Source organism: Schistocerca gregaria, unplaced genomic scaffold (genome assembly GCF_023897955.1).
Source record: "Schistocerca gregaria isolate iqSchGreg1 unplaced genomic scaffold, iqSchGreg1.2 ptg000337l, whole genome shotgun sequence".
Taxonomy (NCBI): Eukaryota; Metazoa; Arthropoda; class Insecta; order Orthoptera; family Acrididae; genus Schistocerca; species Schistocerca gregaria.
Window position 1 is genome coordinate 363,462 of NW_026061802.1, and position 19,063 is coordinate 382,524.

The following is a 19,063-nucleotide window of genomic DNA, read 5'->3' on the forward strand; positions in this document are numbered from 1 at the left end:
TAGACCACACAGAACTTGCTTGACAACAGTGAGATTTACTCCGTCTCTTCTCGTATTTTGTGCTGAATCTGGACTAAGTGCTGTTCTCTGCTTGCGATCATATCTGCGCCTACAGACCGGCATGGCGCACAGTTCAAAATTGACTGTCCATTGCTGTGTGCATCGCATTTTGCTTGTAACAGGGGAGGAGAAATATCAAACTTGTTACGTCGTCATAATTGGAAGTAAACATTTTGACGCTGAGGAGTGCACTTCGAGTGGATAACGGACGACAGTTAAGTACGTTCCCTAGCAACAGCAACGCCGTTAATGCAGCCATGATGTACAGAAAATTAAATGCCCCGGGTGAGGATAGAACTCACGACCTTAAGATTATGAGACTTACGCGCTGCCTACTGCGCTACCGAGGCACGCGGGAGACGACCTACCAGGAAACTAGCTAAGCCTCACATATTAGAGATAGACAGTTTGCGCTTTCTGAACAATCTGTTGTCTTGCTACACGTGCTGTCCCGACTCTCTAGATTAAACTGCAGCCGCAGCTATACAGCTATAAGGTCCTGGGCTGACGCATCTCAAGCGAGCAATCCGCGTGGCAGCATTGTAGCCAGAAGAGCAAAATAATGCATCCACCGGGAATCGAACCCGGGCCACCCTCGTGGTGGCCGAGCATTCTACCACTTTTGTTGTTGTTGTTGTTGTTCTCATTTTGTTCGTTGCAGTTGTTGGGGGGCGGACGTCCGATGACGCCCGTTCAAGTTCATCGTTGACTCAGTCCTTCATTAGAGGGAGCAGATAACCCTCTGACCGAACACGCTGAGTTATCGTGCCGGCATACCTTAAGATTATGAGACTTAGGCACTACCTACTGCGCTACCGACACACAAACCACTGAGCCACAGATGCTCGACAAGCTACCAATGCAATACGAGCAGCTGTTGGCAGGGAAAGTGGGATTGCCACCCAGCGACGTCGAAAAAAGGACTAAACTCGCGGAGTCCTCCACTACACTGCCTTAAAACGACCGCTCATCACTATAGTGTGAGTAACCTTGCGTCAGCGGCGACGAGTCTTGCCCAAAGACGTATCGTGCTTGGAGGCGCTGCCCGAATGCGTGTGGATGCACCCTCCTACCTCGTAATGCGCCTGCAGCTCCTATAGCCGTGGGCCGCTGCCGGCGGGCGGGAAGCCGACACAGCGCGGCGTTGCGAGCAGTGGCACTGCAGTGGTGTTGTAATTATGAGCATAGTTTCCTGCCAAGCAGTTGATTCGGGTTCGATTCCCGGCCACCGCAAGTGGCGCTAATATTTCCCTGTCATTATGTGGGCTCCTGCTGTTAAATTAACGTTTTTTTTTCGTCGTTGCACCACCCAGACCATCCTGTGGTATGTCCCGACTTGTCCCGACTTTGCTCGGCTGACGCGAAAGCTGACGCTTGGAAATCGCCCTTATGTAAAGGACAGGCACTATAGACGGCTGTGAGAGTTGAGGTGTGGCGGGTACCAAAACGCGACATTTTCTGCTCCTTGTGCCAAAACAAAAAAAGAAAAAAACCGACGCAGTCGGTAAGACTTTTTTATATTCTTCTTTTTGCTTTTTCATCCTATTTTTCCCATTTTTTCGATTTTTAAATTAAGGTTTTGTTTCGTCGTTGCACCACCCAGACCATCCTGTAGTATGTCCCGACTTGTCCCGACTTTGCTCGGCTGACGCGAAAGCTGACGCTTGGAAATCGCCCTTATGTAAACGACAGGCACTATAAACGGCTGTGAGAGGTGAGGTGTGGCGAGGTACCAAAACGGGATATTTTCTGCTCCTTCTTCCAAAACAAAAAAAGAAAAAAAACCAACGCAGTCGGTAGGACTCGAACCTACGCTCCCAGAGGGAATCTGATTTCTAGTCAGACGCCTTAACCACTCGGCCACGACTGCTTGTAGGACAAGCAACCCTCGAAACGTGAAAAACACAACCGATTGCGTCTGCGCAGAATGTTGACAGGAAACAAAAACCGTGCACTGATTACGGCAGGGCTACTATCGCTATGACACGAGACATTACGGAAGCGTTAAAATCTTCGCCCGGACAGGGACTTGAACCCTGGACCCTTAGGTTAAAAGCCTAATGCTCTACCGACTGAGCTATTCGGGCTTTGGCTTGTTGCGGCTGGAGCTGCTTCAAGCAACGTGATTAACTGGGACGTGTGTGTAGGCTTCTGGCGCTACTGGCGACTTCACCGACTTCTCACTGACGCTGGTAGCAGCCCACAGCGGACCAGTGCCTCTTCTCCCTTTATTCCGGTGCTGACAGTAACTGCATCACGTGCCTGCTTTCCCCGATTACGTTCGGTTGAAGCTAAGGAAGAAGGGCGACCAACGACAGTTCGAAGGCCAAAACATAGAGCGTTGTGTGCGCAAACAGTTCCGTTCCGGTACCGGCAATCGAACCCGGGCCTCCTGGGTGAAAGCCAGGTATCCTAGCCACTAGACCACACAGAACTTGCTTGACAACAGTGAGATTTACTCCGTCTCTTCTCGTATTTTGTGCTGAATCTGGACTAAGTGCTGTTCTCTGCTTGCGATCATATCTGCGCCTACAGACCGGCATGGCGCACAGTTCAAAATTGACTGTCCATTGCTGTGTGCATCGCATTTTGCTTGTAACAGGGGAGGAGAAATATCAAACTTGTTACGTCGTCATAATTGGAAGTAAACATTTTGACGCTGAGGAGTGCACTTCGAGTGGATAACGGACGACAGTTAAGTACGTTCCCTAGCAACAGCAACGCCGTTAATGCAGCCATGATGTACAGAAAATTAAATGCCCCGGGTGAGGATAGAACTCACGACCTTAAGATTATGAGACTTACGCGCTGCCTACTGCGCTACCGAGGCACGCGGGAGACGACCTACCAGGAAACTAGCTAAGCCTCACATATTAGAGATAGACAGTTTGCGCTTTCTGAACAATCTGTTGTCTTGCTACACGTGCTGTCCCGACTCTCTAGATTAAACTGCAGCCGCAGCTATACAGCTATAAGGTCCTGGGCTGACGCATCTCAAGCGAGCAATCCGCGTGGCAGCATTGTAGCCAGAAGAGCAAAATAATGCATCCACCGGGAATCGAACCCGGGCCACCCTCGTGGTGGCCGAGCATTCTACCACTTTTGTTGTTGTTGTTGTTGTTCTCATTTTGTTCGTTGCAGTTGTTGGGGGGCGGACGTCCGATGACGCCCGTTCAAGTTCATCGTTGACTCAGTCCTTCATTAGAGGGAGCAGATAACCCTCTGACCGAACACGCTGAGTTATCGTGCCGGCATACCTTAAGATTATGAGACTTAGGCACTACCTACTGCGCTACCGACACACAAACCACTGAGCCACAGATGCTCGACAAGCTACCAATGCAATACGAGCAGCTGTTGGCAGGGAAAGTGGGATTGCCACCCAGCGACGTCGAAAAAAGGACTAAACTCGCGGAGTCCTCCACTACACTGCCTTAAAACTACCGCTCATCACTATAGTGTGAGTAACCTTGCGTCAGCGGCGACGAGTCTTGCCCAAAGACGTATCGTGCTTGGAGGCGCTGCCCGAATGCGTGTGGATGCACCCTCCTACCTCGTAATGCGCCTGCAGCTCCTATAGCCGTGGGCCGCTGCCGGCGGGCGGGAAGCCGACACAGCGCGGCGTTGCGAGCAGTGGCACTGCAGTGGTGTTGTAATTATGAGCATAGTTTCCTGCCAAGCAGTTGATTCGGGTTCGATTCCCGGCCACCGCAAGTGGCGCTAATATTTCCCTGTCATTATGTGGGCTCCTGCTGTTAAATTAACGTTTTTTTTTCGTCGTTGCACCACCCAGACCATCCTGTGGTATGTCCCGACTTGTCCCGACTTTGCTCGGCTGACGCGAAAGCTGACGCTTGGAAATCGCCCTTATGTAAAGGACAGGCACTATAGACGGCTGTGAGAGTTGAGGTGTGGCGGGTACCAAAACGCGACATTTTCTGCTCCTTGTGCCAAAACAAAAAAAGAAAAAAACCGACGCAGTCGGTAAGACTTTTTTATATTCTTCTTTTTGCTTTTTCATCCTATTTTTCCCATTTTTTCGATTTTTAAATTAAGGTTTTGTTTCGTCGTTGCACCACCCAGACCATCCTGTAGTATGTCCCGACTTGTCCCGACTTTGCTCGGCTGACGCGAAAGCTGACGCTTGGAAATCGCCCTTATGTAAACGACAGGCACTATAAACGGCTGTGAGAGGTGAGGTGTGGCGAGGTACCAAAACGGGATATTTTCTGCTCCTTCTTCCAAAACAAAAAAAGAAAAAAAACCAACGCAGTCGGTAGGACTCGAACCTACGCTCCCAGAGGGAATCTGATTTCTAGTCAGACGCCTTAACCACTCGGCCACGACTGCTTGTAGGACAAGCAACCCTCGAAACGTGAAAAACACAACCGATTGCGTCTGCGCAGAATGTTGACAGGAAACAAAAACCGTGCCCTGATTACGGCAGGGCTACTATCGCTATGACACGAGACATTACGGAAGCGTTAAAATCTTCGCCCGGACAGGGACTTGAACCCTGGACCCTTAGGTTAAAAGCCTAATGCTCTACCGACTGAGCTATTCGGGCTTTGGCTTGTTGCGGCTGGAGCTGCTTCAAGCAACGTGATTAACTGGGACGTGTGTGTAGGCTTCTGGCGCTACTGGCGACTTCACCGACTTCTCACTGACGCTGGTAGCAGCCCACAGCGGACCAGTGCCTCTTCTCCCTTTATTCCGGTGCTGACAGTAACTGCATCACGTGCCTGCTTTCCCCGATTACGTTCGGTTGAAGCTAAGGAAGAAGGGCGACCAACGACAGTTCGAAGGCCAAAACATAGAGCGTTGTGTGCGCAAACAGTTCCGTTCCGGTACCGGCAATCGAACCCGGGCCTCCTGGGTGAAAGCCAGGTATCCTAGCCACTAGACCACACAGAACTTGCTTGACAACAGTGAGATTTACTCCGTCTCTTCTCGTATTTTGTGCTGAATCTGGACTAAGTGCTGTTCTCTGCTTGCGATCATATCTGCGCCTACAGACCGGCATGGCGCACAGTTCAAAATTGACTGTCCATTGCTGTGTGCATCGCATTTTGCTTGTAACAGGGGAGGAGAAATATCAAACTTGTTACGTCGTCATAATTGGAAGTAAACATTTTGACGCTGAGGAGTGCACTTCGAGTGGATAACGGACGACAGTTAAGTACGTTCCCTAGCAACAGCAACGCCGTTAATGCAGCCATGATGTACAGAAAATTAAATGCCACGGGTGAGGATCGAACTCACGACCTTAAGATTATGAGACTTACGCGCTGCCTACTGCGCTACCGAGGCACGCGGGAGACGACCTACCAGGAAACTAGCTAAGCCTCACATATTAGAGATAGACAGTTTGCGCTTTCTGAACAATCTGTTGTCTTGCTACACGTGCTGTCCCGACTCTCTAGATTAAACTGCAGCCGCAGCTATACAGCTATAAGGTCCTGGGCTGACGCATCTCAAGCGAGCAATCCGCGTGGCAGCATTGTAGCCAGAAGAGCAAAATAATGCATCCACCGGGAATCGAACCCGGGCCACCCTCGTGGTGGCCGAGCATTCTACCACTTTTGTTGTTGTTGTTGTTGTTCTCATTTTGTTCGTTGCAGTTGTTGGGGGGCGGACGTCCGATGACGCCCGTTCAAGTTCATCGTTGACTCAGTCCTTCATTAGAGGGAGCAGATAACCCTCTGACCGAACACGCTGAGTTATCGTGCCGGCATACCTTAAGATTATGAGACTTAGGCACTACCTACTGCGCTACCGACACACAAACCACTGAGCCACAGATGCTCGACAAGCTACCCATGCAATACGAGCAGCTGTTGGCAGGGAAAGTGGGATTGCCACCCAGCGACGTCGAAAAAAGGACTAAACTCGCGGAGTCCCCCACTACACTGCCTTAAAACGACCGCTCATCACTATCGTGTGAGTAACCTTGCGTCAGCGGCGACGAGTCTTGCCCAAAGACGTAGCGTGCTTGGAGGCGCTGCCCGAATGCGTGTGGATGCACCCTCCTACCTCGTAATGCGCCTGCAGCTCCTATAGCCGTGGGCCGCTGCCGGCGGGCGGGAAGCCGACACAGCGCGGCGTTGCGAGCAGTGGCACTGCAGTGGTGTTGTAATTATGAGCATAGTTTCCTGCCAAGCAGTTGATTCGGGTTCGATTCCCGGCCACCGCAAGTGGCGCTAATATTTCCCTGTCATTATGTGGGCTCCTGCTGTTAAATTAACGTTTTTTTTTTTCGTCGTTGCACCACCCAGACCATCCTGTGGTATGTCCCGACTTGTCCCGACTTTGCTCGGCTGACGCGAAAGCTGACGCTTGGAAATCGCCCTTATGTAAAGGACAGGCACTATAGACGGCTGTGAGAGGTGAGGTGTGGCGGGTACCAAAACGCGATATTTTCTGCTCCTTCTTCCAAAACAAAAAAAGAAAAAACCGACGCAGTCGGTAAGACATTTTTATATTCTTCTTTTTGCTTTTTCATCCTATGTTTCCCATTTTTTTCGATTTTTAAATTAAGGTTTTGTTTCGTCGTTGCACCACCCAGACCATCCTGTAGTATGTCCCGACTTGTCCCGACTTTGCTCGGCTGACGCTTGGAAATCGCCCTTATGTAAAGGACAGGCACTATAGACGTCTGTGAGAGGTGAGGTGTGGCGGGTACCAAAACGCGACATTTTCTGCTCCTTGTGCCAAAACAAAAAAAGAAAAAAACCGACGCAGTCGGTAAGACTTTTTTATATTCTTCTTTTTGCTTTTTCATCCTATTTTTCCCATTTTTTCGATTTTTAAATTAAGGTTTTGTTTCGTCGTTGCACCACCCAGACCATCCTGTAGTATGTCCCGACTTGTCCCGACTTTGCTCGGCTGACGCGAAAGCTGACGCTTGGAAATCGCCCTTATGTAAACGACAGGCACTATAAACGGCTGTGAGAGGTGAGGTGTGGCGAGGTACCAAAACGGGATATTTTCTGCTCCTTCTTCCAAAACAAAAAAAGAAAAAAAACCAACGCAGTCGGTAGGACTCGAACCTACGCTCCCAGAGGGAATCTGATTTCTAGTCAGACGCCTTAACCACTCGGCCACGACTGCTTGTAGGACAAGCAACCCTCGAAACGTGAAAAACACAACCGATTGCGTCTGCGCAGAATGTTGACAGGAAACAAAAACCGTGCACTGATTACGGCAGGGCTACTATCGCTATGACACGAGACATTACGGAAGCGTTAAAATCTTCGCCCGGACAGGGACTTGAACCCTGGACCCTTAGGTTAAAAGCCTAATGCTCTACCGACTGAGCTATTCGGGCTTTGGGTTGTTGCGGCTGGAGCTGCTTCAAGCAACGTGATTAACTGGGACGTGTGTGTAGGCTTCTGGCGCTACTGGCGACTTCACCGACTTCTCACTGACGCTGGTAGCAGCCCACAGCGGACCAGTGCCTCTTCTCCCTTTATTCCGGTGCTGACAGTAACTGCATCACGTGCCTGCTTTCCCCGATTACGTTCGGTTGAAGCTAAGGAAGAAGGGCGACCAACGACAGTTCGAAGGCCAAAACATAGAGCGTTGTGTGCGCAAACAGTTCCGTTCCGGTACCGGCAATCGAACCCGGGCCTCCTGGGTGAAAGCCAGGTATCCTAGCCACTAGACCACACAGAACTTGCTTGACAACAGTGAGATTTACTCCGTCTCTTCTCGTATTTTGTGCTGAATCTGGACTAAGTGCTGTTCTCTGCTTGCGATCATATCTGCGCCTACAGACCGGCATGGCGCACAGTTCAAAATTGACTGTCCATTGCTGTGTGCATCGCATTTTGCTTGTAACAGGGGAGGAGAAATATCAAACTTGTTACGTCGTCATAATTGGAAGTAAACATTTTGACGCTGAGGAGTGCACTTCGAGTGGATAACGGACGACAGTTAAGTACGTTCCCTAGCAACAGCAACGCCGTTAATGCAGCCATGATGTACAGAAAATTAAATGCCCCGGGTGAGGATAGAACTCACGACCTTAAGATTATGAGACTTACGCGCTGCCTACTGCGCTACCGAGGCACGCGGGAGACGACCTACCAGGAAACTAGCTAAGCCTCACATATTAGAGATAGACAGTTTGCGCTTTCTGAACAATCTGTTGTCTTGCTACACGTGCTGTCCCGACTCTCTAGATTAAACTGCAGCCGCAGCTATACAGCTATAAGGTCCTGGGCTGACGCATCTCAAGCGAGCAATCCGCGTGGCAGCATTGTAGCCAGAAGAGCAAAATAATGCATCCACCGGGAATCGAACCCGGGCCACCCTCGTGGTGGCCGAGCATTCTACCACTTTTGTTGTTGTTGTTGTTGTTCTCATTTTGTTCGTTGCAGTTGTTGGGGGGCGGACGTCCGATGACGCCCGTTCAAGTTCATCGTTGACTCAGTCCTTCATTAGAGGGAGCAGATAACCCTCTGACCGAACACGCTGAGTTATCGTGCCGGCATACCTTAAGATTATGAGACTTAGGCACTACCTACTGCGCTACCGACACACAAACCACTGAGCCACAGATGCTCGACAAGCTACCCATGCAATACGAGCAGCTGTTGGCAGGGAAAGTGGGATTGCCACCCAGCGACGTCGAAAAAAGGACTAAACTCGCGGAGTCCCCCACTACACTGCCTTAAAACGACCGCTCATCACTATCGTGTGAGTAACCTTGCGTCAGCGGCGACGAGTCTTGCCCAAAGACGTAGCGTGCTTGGAGGCGCTGCCCGAATGCGTGTGGATGCACCCTCCTACCTCGTAATGCGCCTGCAGCTCCTATAGCCGTGGGCCGCTGCCGGCGGGCGGGAAGCCGACACAGCGCGGCGTTGCGAGCAGTGGCACTGCAGTGGTGTTGTAATTATGAGCATAGTTTCCTGCCAAGCAGTTGATTCGGGTTCGATTCCCGGCCACCGCAAGTGGCGCTAATATTTCCCTGTCATTATGTGGGCTCCTGCTGTTAAATTAACGTTTTTTTTTTTCGTCGTTGCACCACCCAGACCATCCTGTGGTATGTCCCGACTTGTCCCGACTTTGCTCGGCTGACGCGAAAGCTGACGCTTGGAAATCGCCCTTATGTAAAGGACAGGCACTATAGACGGCTGTGAGAGGTGAGGTGTGGCGGGTACAAAAACGCGATATTTTCTGCTCCTTCTTCCAAAACAAAAAAAGAAAAAACCGACGCAGTCGGTAAGACATTTTTATATTCTTCTTTTTGCTTTTTCATCCTATGTTTCCCATTTTTTTCGATTTTTAAATTAAGGTTTTGTTTCGTCGTTGCACCACCCAGACCATCCTGTTGTATGTCCCGACTTGTCCCGACTTTGCTCGGCTGACGCGAAAGCTGACGCTTGGAAATCGCCCTTATGTAAACGACAGGCACTATAAACGGCTGTGAGAGGTGAGGTGTGGCGAGGTACCAAAACGGGATATTTTCTGCTCCTTCTTCCAAAACAAAAAAAGAAAAAAAACCAACGCAGTCGGTAGGACTCGAACCTACGCTCCCAGAGGGAATCTGATTTCTAGTCAGACGCCTTAACCACTCGGCCACGACTGCTTGTAGGACAAGCAACCCTCGAAACGTGAAAAACACAACCGATTGCGTCTGCGCAGAATGTTGACAGGAAACAAAAACCGTGCACTGATTACGGCAGGGCTACTATCGCTATGACACGAGACATTACGGAAGCGTTAAAATCTTCGCCCGGACAGGGACTTGAACCCTGGACCCTTAGGTTAAAAGCCTAATGCTCTACCGACTGAGCTATTCGGGCTTTGGCTTGTTGCGGCTGGAGCTGCTTCAAGCAACGTGATTAACTGGGACGTGTGTGTAGGCTTCTGGCGCTACTGGCGACTTCACCGACTTCTCACTGACGCTGGTAGCAGCCCACAGCGGACCAGTGCCTCTTCTCCCTTTATTCCGGTGCTGACAGTAACTGCATCACGTGCCTGCTTTCCCCGATTACGTTCGGTTGAAGCTAAGGAAGAAGGGCGACCAACGACAGTTCGAAGGCCAAAACATAGAGCGTTGTGTGCGCAAACAGTTCCGTTCCGGTACCGGCAATCGAACCCGGGCCTCCTGGGTGAAAGCCAGGTATCCTAGCCACTAGACCACACAGAACTTGCTTGACAACAGTGAGATTTACTCCGTCTCTTCTCGTATTTTGTGCTGAATCTGGACTAAGTGCTGTTCTCTGCTTGCGATCATATCTGCGCCTACAGACCGGCATGGCGCACAGTTCAAAATTGACTGTCCATTGCTGTGTGCATCGCATTTTGCTTGTAACAGGGGAGGAGAAATATCAAACTTGTTACGTCGTCATAATTGGAAGTAAACATTTTGACGCTGAGGAGTGCACTTCGAGTGGATAACGGACGACAGTTAAGTACGTTCCCTAGCAACAGCAACGCCGTTAATGCAGCCATGATGTACAGAAAATTAAATGCCCCGGGTGAGGATAGAACTCACGACCTTAAGATTATGAGACTTACGCGCTGCCTACTGCGCTACCGAGGCACGCGGGAGACGACCTACCAGGAAACTAGCTAAGCCTCACATATTAGAGATAGACAGTTTGCGCTTTCTGAACAATCTGTTGTCTTGCTACACGTGCTGTCCCGACTCTCTAGATTAAACTGCAGCCGCAGCTATACAGCTATAAGGTCCTGGGCTGACGCATCTCAAGCGAGCAATCCGCATGGCAGCATTGTAGCCAGAAGAGCAAAATAATGCATCCACCGGGAATCGAACCCGGGCCACCCTCGTGGTGGCCGAGCATTCTACCACTTTTGTTGTTGTTGTTGTTGTTCTCATTTTGTTCGTTGCAGTTGTTGGGGGGCGGACGTCCGATGACGCCCGTTCAAGTTCATCGTTGACTCAGTCCTTCATTAGAGGGAGCAGATAACCCTCTGACCGAACACGCTGAGTTATCGTGCCGGCATACCTTAAGATTATGAGACTTAGGCACTACCTACTGCGCTACCGACACACAAACCACTGAGCCACAGATGCTCGACAAGCTACCCATGCAATACGAGCAGCTGTTGGCAGGGAAAGTGGGATTGCCACCCAGCGACGTCGAAAAAAGGACTAAACTCGCGGAGTCCCCCACTACACTGCCTTAAAACGACCGCTCATCACTATCGTGTGAGTAACCTTGCGTCAGCGGCGACGAGTCTTGCCCAAAGACGTAGCGTGCTTGGAGGCGCTGCCCGAATGCGTGTGGATGCACCCTCCTACCTCGTAATGCGCCTGCAGCTCCTATAGCCGTGGGCCGCTGCCGGCGGGCGGGAAGCCGACACAGCGCGGCGTTGCGAGCAGTGGCACTGCAGTGGTGTTGTAATTATGAGCATAGTTTCCTGCCAAGCAGTTGATTCGGGTTCGATTCCCGGCCACCGCAAGTGGCGCTAATATTTCCCTGTCATTATGTGGGCTCCTGCTGTTAAATTAACGTTTTTTTTTTTCGTCGTTGCACCACCCAGACCATCCTGTGGTATGTCCCGACTTGTCCCGACTTTGCTCGGCTGACGCGAAAGCTGACGCTTGGAAATCGCCCTTATGTAAAGGACAGGCACTATAGACGGCTGTGAGAGGTGAGGTGTGGCGGGTACCAAAACGCGATATTTTCTGCTCCTTCTTCCAAAACAAAAAAAGAAAAAACCGACGCAGTCGGTAAGACATTTTTATATTCTTCTTTTTGCTTTTTCATCCTATGTTTCCCATTTTTTTCGATTTTTAAATTAAGGTTTTGTTTCGTCGTTGCACCACCCAGACCATCCTGTAGTATGTCCCGACTTGTCCCGACTTTGCTCGGCTGACGCGAAAGCTGACGCTTGGAAATCGCCCTTATGTAAAGGACAGGCACTATAGACGTCTGTGAGAGGTGAGGTGTGGCGGGTACCAAAACGCGACATTTTCTGCTCCTTGTGCCAAAACAAAAAAAGAAAAAAACCGACGCAGTCGGTAAGACTTTTTTATATTCTTCTTTTTGCTTTTTCATCCTATTTTTCCCATTTTTCCGATTTTTAAATTAAGGTTTTGTTTCGTCGTTGCACCACCCAGACCATCCTGTAGTATGTCCCGACTTGTCCCGACTTTGCTCGGCTGACGCGAAAGCTGACGCTTGGAAATCGCCCTTATGTAAAGGACAGGCACTATAGACGGCTGTGAGAGGTGAGGTGTGGCGGGTACAAAAACGCGATATTTTCTGCTCCTTCTTCCAAAACAAAAAAAGAAAAAACCGACGCAGTCGGTAAGACATTTTTATATTCTTCTTTTTGCTTTTTCATCCTATGTTTCCCATTTTTTTCGATTTTTAAATTAAGGTTTTGTTTCGTCGTTGCACCACCCAGACCATCCTGTTGTATGTCCCGACTTGTCCCGACTTTGCTCGGCTGACGCGAAAGCTGACGCTTGGAAATCGCCCTTATGTAAACGACAGGCACTATAAACGGCTGTGAGAGGTGAGGTGTGGCGAGGTACCAAAACGGGATATTTTCTGCTCCTTCTTCCAAAACAAAAAAAGAAAAAAAACCAACGCAGTCGGTAGGACTCGAACCTACGCTCCCAGAGGGAATCTGATTTCTAGTCAGACGCCTTAACCACTCGGCCACGACTGCTTGTAGGACAAGCAACCCTCGAAACGTGAAAAACACAACCGATTGCGTCTGCGCAGAATGTTGACAGGAAACAAAAACCGTGCACTGATTACGGCAGGGCTACTATCGCTATGACACGAGACATTACGGAAGCGTTAAAATCTTCGCCCGGACAGGGACTTGAACCCTGGACCCTTAGGTTAAAAGCCTAATGCTCTACCGACTGAGCTATTCGGGCTTTGGCTTGTTGCGGCTGGAGCTGCTTCAAGCAACGTGATTAACTGGGACGTGTGTGTAGGCTTCTGGCGCTACTGGCGACTTCACCGACTTCTCACTGACGCTGGTAGCAGCCCACAGCGGACCAGTGCCTCTTCTCCCTTTATTCCGGTGCTGACAGTAACTGCATCACGTGCCTGCTTTCCCCGATTACGTTCGGTTGAAGCTAAGGAAGAAGGGCGACCAACGACAGTTCGAAGGCCAAAACATAGAGCGTTGTGTGCGCAAACAGTTCCGTTCCGGTACCGGCAATCGAACCCGGGCCTCCTGGGTGAAAGCCAGGTATCCTAGCCACTAGACCACACAGAACTTGCTTGACAACAGTGAGATTTACTCCGTCTCTTCTCGTATTTTGTGCTGAATCTGGACTAAGTGCTGTTCTCTGCTTGCGATCATATCTGCGCCTACAGACCGGCATGGCGCACAGTTCAAAATTGACTGTCCATTGCTGTGTGCATCGCATTTTGCTTGTAACAGGGGAGGAGAAATATCAAACTTGTTACGTCGTCATAATTGGAAGTAAACATTTTGACGCTGAGGAGTGCACTTCGAGTGGATAACGGACGACAGTTAAGTACGTTCCCTAGCAACAGCAACGCCGTTAATGCAGCCATGATGTACAGAAAATTAAATGCCCCGGGTGAGGATAGAACTCACGACCTTAAGATTATGAGACTTACGCGCTGCCTACTGCGCTACCGAGGCACGCGGGAGACGACCTACCAGGAAACTAGCTAAGCCTCACATATTAGAGATAGACAGTTTGCGCTTTCTGAACAATCTGTTGTCTTGCTACACGTGCTGTCCCGACTCTCTAGATTAAACTGCAGCCGCAGCTATACAGCTATAAGGTCCTGGGCTGACGCATCTCAAGCGAGCAATCCGCATGGCAGCATTGTAGCCAGAAGAGCAAAATAATGCATCCACCGGGAATCGAACCCGGGCCACCCTCGTGGTGGCCGAGCATTCTACCACTTTTGTTGTTGTTGTTGTTGTTCTCATTTTGTTCGTTGCAGTTGTTGGGGGGCGGACGTCCGATGACGCCCGTTCAAGTTCATCGTTGACTCAGTCCTTCATTAGAGGGAGCAGATAACCCTCTGACCGAACACGCTGAGTTATCGTGCCGGCATACCTTAAGATTATGAGACTTAGGCACTACCTACTGCGCTACCGACACACAAACCACTGAGCCACAGATGCTCGACAAGCTACCCATGCAATACGAGCAGCTGTTGGCAGGGAAAGTGGGATTGCCACCCAGCGACGTCGAAAAAAGGACTAAACTCGCGGAGTCCCCCACTACACTGCCTTAAAACGACCGCTCATCACTATCGTGTGAGTAACCTTGCGTCAGCGGCGACGAGTCTTGCCCAAAGACGTAGCGTGCTTGGAGGCGCTGCCCGAATGCGTGTGGATGCACCCTCCTACCTCGTAATGCGCCTGCAGCTCCTATAGCCGTGGGCCGCTGCCGGCGGGCGGGAAGCCGACACAGCGCGGCGTTGCGAGCAGTGGCACTGCAGTGGTGTTGTAATTATGAGCATAGTTTCCTGCCAAGCAGTTGATTCGGGTTCGATTCCCGGCCACCGCAAGTGGCGCTAATATTTCCCTGTCATTATGTGGGCTCCTGCTGTTAAATTAACGTTTTTTTTTTTCGTCGTTGCACCACCCAGACCATCCTGTGGTATGTCCCGACTTGTCCCGACTTTGCTCGGCTGACGCGAAAGCTGACGCTTGGAAATCGCCCTTATGTAAAGGACAGGCACTATAGACGGCTGTGAGAGGTGAGGTGTGGCGGGTACCAAAACGCGATATTTTCTGCTCCTTCTTCCAAAACAAAAAAAGAAAAAACCGACGCAGTCGGTAAGACATTTTTATATTCTTCTTTTTGCTTTTTCATCCTATGTTTCCCATTTTTTTCGATTTTTAAATTAAGGTTTTGTTTCGTCGTTGCACCACCCAGACCATCCTGTAGTATGTCCCGACTTGTCCCGACTTTGCTCGGCTGACGCGAAAGCTGACGCTTGGAAATCGCCCTTATGTAAAGGACAGGCACTATAGACGTCTGTGAGAGGTGAGGTGTGGCGGGTACCAAAACGCGACATTTTCTGCTCCTTGTGCCAAAACAAAAAAAGAAAAAAACCGACGCAGTCGGTAAGACTTTTTTATATTCTTCTTTTTGCTTTTTCATCCTATTTTTCCCATTTTTCCGATTTTTAAATTAAGGTTTTGTTTCGTCGTTGCACCACCCAGACCATCCTGTAGTATGTCCCGACTTGTCCCGACTTTGCTCGGCTGACGCGAAAGCTGACGCTTGGAAATCGCCCTTATGTAAACGACAGGCACTATAAACGGCTGTGAGAGGTGAGGTGTGGCGAGGTACCAAAACGGGATATTTTCTGCTCCTTCTTCCAAAACAAAAAAAGAAAAAAAAACCAACGCAGTCGGTAGGACTCGAACCTACGCTCCCAGAGGGAATCTGATTTCTAGTCAGACGCCTTAACCACTCGGCCACGACTGCTTGTAGGACAAGCAACCCTCGAAACGTGAAAAACACAACCGATTGCGTCTGCGCAGATTGTTGACAGGAAACAAAAACCGTGCACTGATTACGGCAGGGCTACTATCGCTATGACACGAGACATTACGGAAGCGTTAAAATCTTCGCCCGGACAGGGACTTGAACCCTGGACCCTTAGGTTAAAAGCCTAATGCTCTACCGACTGAGCTATTCGGGCTTTGGGTTGTTGCGGCTGGAGCTGCTTCAAGCAACGTGATTAACTGGGACGTGTGTGTAGGCTTCTGGCGCTACTGGCGACTTCACCGACTTCTCACTGACGCTGGTAGCAGCCCACAGCGGACCAGTGCCTCTTCTCCCTTTATTCCGGTGCTGACAGTAACTGCATCACGTGCCTGCTTTCCCCGATTACGTTCGGTTGAAGCTAAGGAAGAAGGGCGACCAACGACAGTTCGAAGGCCAAAACATAGAGCGTTGTGTGCGCAAACAGTTCCGTTCCGGTACCGGCAATCGAACCCGGGCCTCCTGGGTGAAAGCCAGGTATCCTAGCCACTAGACCACACAGAACTTGCTTGACAACAGTGAGATTTACTCCGTCTCTTCTCGTATTTTGTGCTGAATCTGGACTAAGTGCTGTTCTCTGCTTGCGATCATATCTGCGCCTACAGACCGGCATGGCGCACAGTTCAAAATTGACTGTCCATTGCTGTGTGCATCGCATTTTGCTTGTAACAGGGGAGGAGAAATATCAAACTTGTTACGTCGTCATAATTGGAAGTAAACATTTTGACGCTGAGGAGTGCACTTCGAGTGGATAACGGACGACAGTTAAGTACGTTCCCTAGCAACAGCAACGCCGTTAATGCAGCCATGATGTACAGAAAATTAAATGCCCCGGGTGAGGATAGAACTCACGACCTTAAGATTATGAGACTTACGCGCTGCCTACTGCGCTACCGAGGCACGCGGGAGACGACCTACCAGGAAACTAGCTAAGCCTCACATATTAGAGATAGACAGTTTGCGCTTTCTGAACAATCTGTTGTCTTGCTACACGTGCTGTCCCGACTCTCTAGATTAAACTGCAGCCGCAGCTATACAGCTATAAGGTCCTGGGCTGACGCATCTCAAGCGAGCAATCCGCGTGGCAGCATTGTAGCCAGAAGAGCAAAATAATGCATCCACCGGGAATCGAACCCGGGCCACCCTCGTGGTGGCCGAGCATTCTACCACTTTTGTTGTTGTTGTTGTTGTTCTCATTTTGTTCGTTGCAGTTGTTGGGGGGCGGACGTCCGATGACGCCCGTTCAAGTTCATCGTTGACTCAGTCCTTCATTAGAGGGAGCAGATAACCCTCTGACCGAACACGCTGAGTTATCGTGCCGGCATACCTTAAGATTATGAGACTTAGGCACTACCTACTGCGCTACCGACACACAAACCACTGAGCCACAGATGCTCGACAAGCTACCAATGCAATACGAGCAGCTGTTGGCAGGGAAAGTGGGATTGCCACCCAGCGACGTCGAAAAAAGGACTAAACTCGCGGAGTCCTCCACTACACTGCCTTAAAACGACCGCTCATCACTATAGTGTGAGTAACCTTGCGTCAGCGGCGACGAGTCTTGCCCAAAGACGTATCGTGCTTGGAGGCGCTGCCCGAATGCGTGTGGATGCACCCTCCTACCTCGTAATGCGCCTGCAGCTCCTATAGCCGTGGGCCGCTGCCGGCGGGCGGGAAGCCGACACAGCGCGGCGTTGCGAGCAGTGGCACTGCAGTGGTGTTGTAATTATGAGCATAGTTTCCTGCCAAGCAGTTGATTCGGGTTCGATTCCCGGCCACCGCAAGTGGCGCTAATATTTCCCTGTCATTATGTGGGCTCCTGCTGTTAAATTAACGTTTTTTTTTCGTCGTTGCACCACCCAGACCATCCTGTGGTATGTCCCGACTTGTCCCGACTTTGCTCGGCTGACGCGAAAGCTGACGCTTGGAAATCGCCCTTATGTAAAGGACAGGCACTATAGACGGCTGTGAGAGTTGAGGTGTGGCGGGTACCAAAACGCGACATTTTCTGCTCCTTGTGCCAAAACAAAAAAAGAAAAAAACCGACGCAGTCGGTAAGACTTTTTTATATTCTTCTTTTTGCTTTTTCATCCTATTTTTCCCATTTTTTCGATTTTTAAATTAAGGTTTTGTTTCGTCGTTGCACCACCCAGACCATCCTGTAGTATGTCCCGACTTGTCCCGACTTTGCTCGGCTGACGCGAAAGCTGACGCTTGGAAATCGCCCTTATGTAAACGACAGGCACTATAAACGGCTGTGAGAGGTGAGGTGTGGCGAGGTACCAAAACGGGATATTTTCTGCTCCTTCTTCCAAAACAAAAAAAGAAAAAAAACCAACACAGTCGGTAGGACTCGAACCTACGCTCCCAGAGGGAATCTGATTTCTAGTCAGACGCCTTAACCACTCGGCCACGACTGCTTGGAGGACAAGCAACCCTCGAAACGTGAAAAACACAACCGATTGCGTCTGCGCAGAATGTTGACAGGAAACAAAAACCGTGCACTGATTACGGCAGGGCTACTATCGCTATGACACGAGACATTACGGAAGCGTTAAAATCTTCGCCCGGACAGGGACTTGAACCCTGGACCCTTAGGTTAAAAGCCTAATGCTCTACCGACTGAGCTATTCGGGCTTTGGGTTGTTGCGGCTGGAGCTGCTTCAAGCAACGTGATTAACTGGGACGTGTGTGTAGGCTTCTGGCGCTACTGGCGACTTCACCGACTTCTCACTGACGCTGGTAGCAGCCCACAGCGGACCAGTGCCTCTTCTCCCTTTATTCCGGTGCTGACAGTAACTGCATCACGTGCCTGCTTTCCCCGATTACGTTCGGTTGAAGCTAAGGAAGAAGGGCGACCAACGACAGTTCGAAGGCCAAAACATAGAGCGTTGTGTGCGCAAACAGTTCCGTTCCGGTACCGGCAATCGAACCCGGGCCTCCTGGGTGAAAGCCAGGTATCCTAGCCACTAGACCACACAGAACTTGCTTGACAACAGTGAGATTTACTCCGTCTCTTCTCGTATTTTGTGCTGAATCTGGACTAAGTGCTGTTCTCTGCTTGCGATCATATCTGCGCCTACAGACCGGCATGGCGCACAGTTCAAAATTGACTGTCCATTGCTGTGTGCATCGCATTTTGCTTGTAACAGGGGAGGAGAAATATCAAACTTGTTACGTCGTCATAATTGGAAGTAAACATTTTGACGCTGAGGAGTGCACTTCGAGTGGATAACGGACGACAGTTAAGTACGTTCCCTAGCAACAGCAACGCCGTTAATGCAGCCATGATGTACAGAAAATTAAATGCCCCGGGTGAGGATAGAACTCACGACCTTAAGATTATGAGACTTACGCGCTGCCTACTGCGCTACCGAGGCACGCGGGAGACGACCTACCAGGAAACTAGCTAAGCCTCACATATTAGAGATAGACAGTTTGCGCTTTCTGAACAATCTGTTGTCTTGCTACACGTGCTGTCCCGACTCTCTAGATTAAACTGCAGCCGCAGCTATA

The 19,063-nt window shown here is 50.2% G+C and overlaps 22 non-coding genes across 22 annotated transcripts; all 22 read right to left on the reverse strand.

The window, feature by feature from the left end:
- Nucleotides 1-337: 337 nt before the first annotated feature.
- Nucleotides 338-410, reverse strand: Trnam-cau (transfer RNA methionine (anticodon CAU)). The gene has a single exon. It is a non-coding gene; the product is annotated as a tRNA-Met (tRNA).
- A 1,438-nt stretch (nt 411-1,848) lies between these two features.
- Nucleotides 1,849-1,930, reverse strand: Trnas-aga (transfer RNA serine (anticodon AGA)). The gene has a single exon. It is a non-coding gene; the product is annotated as a tRNA-Ser (tRNA).
- A 144-nt stretch (nt 1,931-2,074) lies between these two features.
- Nucleotides 2,075-2,147, reverse strand: Trnak-uuu (transfer RNA lysine (anticodon UUU)). The gene has a single exon. It is a non-coding gene; the product is annotated as a tRNA-Lys (tRNA).
- A 670-nt stretch (nt 2,148-2,817) lies between these two features.
- On the reverse strand, nt 2,818-2,890 carry Trnam-cau (transfer RNA methionine (anticodon CAU)). The gene has a single exon. It is a non-coding gene; the product is annotated as a tRNA-Met (tRNA).
- A 1,438-nt stretch (nt 2,891-4,328) lies between these two features.
- Trnas-aga (transfer RNA serine (anticodon AGA)) lies at nt 4,329-4,410 on the reverse strand. The gene has a single exon. It is a non-coding gene; the product is annotated as a tRNA-Ser (tRNA).
- Nucleotides 4,411-4,554: 144 nt separating this feature from the next.
- Trnak-uuu (transfer RNA lysine (anticodon UUU)) lies at nt 4,555-4,627 on the reverse strand. Its single transcript has one exon. It is a non-coding gene; the product is annotated as a tRNA-Lys (tRNA).
- A 670-nt stretch (nt 4,628-5,297) lies between these two features.
- On the reverse strand, nt 5,298-5,370 carry Trnam-cau (transfer RNA methionine (anticodon CAU)). Its single transcript has one exon. It is a non-coding gene; the product is annotated as a tRNA-Met (tRNA).
- A 1,718-nt stretch (nt 5,371-7,088) lies between these two features.
- Nucleotides 7,089-7,170, reverse strand: Trnas-aga (transfer RNA serine (anticodon AGA)). The gene has a single exon. It is a non-coding gene; the product is annotated as a tRNA-Ser (tRNA).
- Nucleotides 7,171-7,314: 144 nt separating this feature from the next.
- Trnak-uuu (transfer RNA lysine (anticodon UUU)) lies at nt 7,315-7,387 on the reverse strand. Its single transcript has one exon. It is a non-coding gene; the product is annotated as a tRNA-Lys (tRNA).
- A 670-nt stretch (nt 7,388-8,057) lies between these two features.
- On the reverse strand, nt 8,058-8,130 carry Trnam-cau (transfer RNA methionine (anticodon CAU)). Its single transcript has one exon. It is a non-coding gene; the product is annotated as a tRNA-Met (tRNA).
- A 1,440-nt stretch (nt 8,131-9,570) lies between these two features.
- Nucleotides 9,571-9,652, reverse strand: Trnas-aga (transfer RNA serine (anticodon AGA)). Its single transcript has one exon. It is a non-coding gene; the product is annotated as a tRNA-Ser (tRNA).
- A 144-nt stretch (nt 9,653-9,796) lies between these two features.
- Trnak-uuu (transfer RNA lysine (anticodon UUU)) lies at nt 9,797-9,869 on the reverse strand. The gene has a single exon. It is a non-coding gene; the product is annotated as a tRNA-Lys (tRNA).
- A 670-nt stretch (nt 9,870-10,539) lies between these two features.
- Nucleotides 10,540-10,612, reverse strand: Trnam-cau (transfer RNA methionine (anticodon CAU)). The gene has a single exon. It is a non-coding gene; the product is annotated as a tRNA-Met (tRNA).
- A 2,020-nt stretch (nt 10,613-12,632) lies between these two features.
- Nucleotides 12,633-12,714, reverse strand: Trnas-aga (transfer RNA serine (anticodon AGA)). The gene has a single exon. It is a non-coding gene; the product is annotated as a tRNA-Ser (tRNA).
- A 144-nt stretch (nt 12,715-12,858) lies between these two features.
- Nucleotides 12,859-12,931, reverse strand: Trnak-uuu (transfer RNA lysine (anticodon UUU)). Its single transcript has one exon. It is a non-coding gene; the product is annotated as a tRNA-Lys (tRNA).
- A 670-nt stretch (nt 12,932-13,601) lies between these two features.
- On the reverse strand, nt 13,602-13,674 carry Trnam-cau (transfer RNA methionine (anticodon CAU)). The gene has a single exon. It is a non-coding gene; the product is annotated as a tRNA-Met (tRNA).
- A 1,731-nt stretch (nt 13,675-15,405) lies between these two features.
- Nucleotides 15,406-15,487, reverse strand: Trnas-aga (transfer RNA serine (anticodon AGA)). The gene has a single exon. It is a non-coding gene; the product is annotated as a tRNA-Ser (tRNA).
- Nucleotides 15,488-15,631: 144 nt separating this feature from the next.
- Trnak-uuu (transfer RNA lysine (anticodon UUU)) lies at nt 15,632-15,704 on the reverse strand. Its single transcript has one exon. It is a non-coding gene; the product is annotated as a tRNA-Lys (tRNA).
- A 670-nt stretch (nt 15,705-16,374) lies between these two features.
- Nucleotides 16,375-16,447, reverse strand: Trnam-cau (transfer RNA methionine (anticodon CAU)). The gene has a single exon. It is a non-coding gene; the product is annotated as a tRNA-Met (tRNA).
- Nucleotides 16,448-17,885: 1,438 nt separating this feature from the next.
- Trnas-aga (transfer RNA serine (anticodon AGA)) lies at nt 17,886-17,967 on the reverse strand. Its single transcript has one exon. It is a non-coding gene; the product is annotated as a tRNA-Ser (tRNA).
- A 144-nt stretch (nt 17,968-18,111) lies between these two features.
- Nucleotides 18,112-18,184, reverse strand: Trnak-uuu (transfer RNA lysine (anticodon UUU)). The gene has a single exon. It is a non-coding gene; the product is annotated as a tRNA-Lys (tRNA).
- A 670-nt stretch (nt 18,185-18,854) lies between these two features.
- Nucleotides 18,855-18,927, reverse strand: Trnam-cau (transfer RNA methionine (anticodon CAU)). Its single transcript has one exon. It is a non-coding gene; the product is annotated as a tRNA-Met (tRNA).
- Nucleotides 18,928-19,063: the final 136 nt, after the last annotated feature.